This window comes from Lolium perenne, chromosome 6, assembly GCF_019359855.2.
Source record: "Lolium perenne isolate Kyuss_39 chromosome 6, Kyuss_2.0, whole genome shotgun sequence".
Classification (NCBI taxonomy): domain Eukaryota; kingdom Viridiplantae; phylum Streptophyta; class Magnoliopsida; order Poales; family Poaceae; genus Lolium; species Lolium perenne.
This window is the reverse complement of record NC_067249.2, coordinates 133,813,215-133,816,990: the sequence shown is the minus strand read 5'-3', so window position 1 is coordinate 133,816,990 and position 3,776 is coordinate 133,813,215.

The following is a 3,776-nucleotide window of genomic DNA, read 5'->3' as shown; positions in this document are numbered from 1 at the left end:
CTTGAAACATGTCATGGTAGTTCAAATACTGGATCAACAACTAAAGCTAGAAAATTTTGCAAAGATGTACCCATCGAGAATCCATGAAATAGACTTTTATGCAAACTTGATTGTTAAGGGAACAAAAGGATTGGAAGTAGTCCTGGGTATGGTGGATGGCGAAACATCATGGATTGATAGACTGCGCCAAGAAGGCCATCACCATGACAAGTAGCACAGGAATAATAATAGAACACCTATACGAAAAACTACCCAGAAAATTCACTGCAATCAAAGTGTAGCAAAGCCAACTACGGATCAAATCGGGGTCGTTTGTCGATACCACGATGTGTTTCCAGGATGATCTACCCGGTATGCCCCCGGATCGGGATATCGAGTTTATCATCGAGTTAATCCCTGGAGCAGGACCTATAGCCCAGAGAGCCTATAGCATGAACCCCTTGAGAGCTGATGGGCCCAGAAAAAGCAAGCTGGATGATATCTTGTACAAAGGTGCGATTCGACCAAGTGCGTCACCTTGGAGATCACCCGTTTTGTTTGTGGATAAAAAGGACGGTGCCACTCGTTTGGTTACGGATTATCGTAAGCTTAACGATGTCACCATCAAGAACAAATATCCCTTGCCAAAGATAGAAGACCTGTTTGACCAGCTGACCGGTGCCCAAGTTTTCTCAAAGATTGATGCGAGGACGAGTTACCATCAGCGAAGATCCGAGCAACAGATATTCCAAAGACTGCCTTTACCACCGGATATGGACTGTATGAGTACAATGTCATGTCCTTTGGGTGACCAATGCCAGCTTACTTCATGAATCTCATGAACAAGATCTTTATGGAATTCTGGACAAGTTTGTCGTTGTCTTCATCGACGACATCCTTATCTACTCCAAATCGAGAAGAAGAACATGAGCAACATTTGGAAGTGGTTCTAGAAACCCTTAGGCAACATCGGTTGTACGCCAAGTTTAGCAAATGTGAGTTTTGGTTAAGAGAAGTGGGATTCTGGGACACATCTTGTCTGCGGGAGGAATTCTTTGTAGATCCCGCAAAAATCAAAACCGTTGAGGAATGGAAGGCCCCAACCACCCAGACGGAAGTCCGAGCATTTCTAGGATTGGCGGGATATTACCGCCGATTCGTTGAAGGATTTTCCAGTATCGCAAGACCAATGACTCAACTGTTGAAGAAGGACCGGAAATTTGACTGGAATGACAAGTGTGAAGAAAGCTTTCAGCTACTCAAACTCAGATTAACCACCGCCCCAATACGGATCATGCCCGAAGTCACCAAGCCATTTGATGTCTATTGTGATGCATCCAAGACTGGACTTGGATGTGTGTTGATGCAAGAAGGCAAGGTGATATCTTACCTATCAAGGCAACTGAAGCAACATGAACAAAATTATCCAACTCATGATTTGGAGTTAGCAGCCGTAGTGTTAGCCTTGAAGGTTTGGCGTCATTACCTCATGGGTAATCGATGCGAGATATATTCAGATCACAAGAGCCTGAAGTACATCTTCACCCAGAAGGAGCTGAACATGAGACAGCGCAGATGGATAGAGTTAATCAAGGATTACGACATGGAAATTCACTACCACCCCGGCAAGGCCAATGTGGTAGCGGATGCCTTGAAGCGATGCCGTGTCGGTTGAACTCCATGATCGCAATAGAGCAACCAAGCCTGTACCAAGAGTTTGAACAATTCCGAGCTAGAGCTAGTGAGCGAAGGATTCCTCACTTGACATTGAACTCCAACCCACTTTGATGAGCGAGATAAAAGAAGCCCCGGAAGGGAAATGCCAGCATTGACGGAATAAAGAGTCAGATAGCTGCAGGAAAGGCACCAGGATTCACCGTAGACGAAGCCGGAGTTCTTTGGTACAAAGAACGTCTCTGCGTACCATCGGACTCTGACTGGAAACAAGTCATTCTGCAAGAAGCCCATGACACCCTTTATTCAATTCACCCCGGAGGTACCAAGATGTATCAAGACCTGAAGGAACAATTCTGGTGGCACGGAATGAAGCGAGAGATAGGAAGCTACATCGCCAAGTGTGATATCTGTCAGCGAGTCAAAGCAGAACATCAACGACCCGCAGGCCTGTTGCAACCTTCTGATTCACGAGTGGAAATGGGATTAATCGGTATGGACTTTATCACGGGATTGCCCAAATCTAGCGAGGAAATGACTCCATTTGGGTAGTCATCGATAGGTTAACCAAGGTTGCACATTTCATCCCTGTCAAGACCACATACCAAGGCCCAAAGCTAGCTGAGTTATACATATCCAGAATAGTCAGCCTGCACGGAACACCGAAGTCAATTGTGTCAGATAGAGGATCACAATTCACCTCAAGATTCAGCGAGAAAGTGCATGAAGGACTAGGAACCCGTACTGAATTTCAGCACAGACCTACCACCCGCAGATGACGGACGGCCGAGAGAGTCAACCAGATCCTAGAAGATATGTTGAGAGCCTGTGTGCTAGAGTACGGATCCAAATGGGAAGACTGCTTACCATATGCAGAATTCTCCTACAACAATAGCTATCAAGCCAGCTTACAGATGGCCCCCTTTGAAGCCCTGTACGGAAGGAAATGCCGTACCCCTCTGAACTGGTCGGAAGTCGGAGATAGTCAAGTCTTCGGCCCCGACGTTCTCCGCGAAGCCGAAGAAAAGGTGCACAAGATCCGCGAGTACCTCAAGACCGCCTGATCCAGGACAAAAGAGCTACGCAGAGCAAGAGACGCCGAGAGATGACATTCGAGATCGGAGATTTTGTGTATCTCAAAGTCTCACCCCTCAAAGGAATGCAGAGATTCCAACTTAAAGGAAAGCTCGCCCCAGATATGTCGGACCATTCAAGATTACGGATCGCCGAGGAGAAGTCTCATATCAGTTGGAACTACCGGAAGAGATGTCCGCCGTACACAATGTGTTTCACATCTCACTGCTTCGGAAGTGTCTAGAAGTGCCTGAGAAGACCGAAGTATTCAAGAACATCGACCACAGAGCCATTGATATCAACAAGGACCTAACCTACCGCGAAGTGCCTATTCGCATCCTTGAAGAAGCATTCAGGACCACCCGCACCAGAAGTATCAAATTCCTGAAAATACAATGGAGTAACCACACCGAAGAAGAAGCAACTTGGGAACGCGAGGAAGATATGAAGAAGGAATACCCAAATCTCTTTAGTACCTAGTTTTCTCTAGATCTCGGGACGAGATCTTTTGTAAGGGGGAAGGGTTTGTAACATCCCAAGTTTCAATAAAATGAACAAGAGAGAGAGTTCAAGAATCCAAAAATCAGGGTTAACAAAAACTTTTCTCACCATATAGGTTTATGCATATAGATCACCTTATTAATTATTTTGAGTGTGCACTTGCCATGATGTTTGCTTATGTGTTCTCTCTCACTCTAAAACCCTAGCAATGATCACTTGATCACCCAAAGTCAAATAAAAAGAAAATAGAAAAGAAATAATAAAAACCCAACTTCACACACCCATAAGGCTTAGGCCATTTTTACAAATCTTTGTTATAGACCTTTTTGGTTTGCACCATTGGGTGTAAATGGATACCAAACATATATTAACAACTTTGGAAACCCTCAAACACTTTTCAAATCAAATTTGAAGCAATTTTGAGCTCACATGTGATTATGGTCACATGAGCCATTTTTTAGTCTGATGCTCACTTTGAGCCCCTGGTTTTCTTCTTTCCACTTATAAACTTTGTCAAACCTTTTCACCTCATCCAAGACAACATCAAG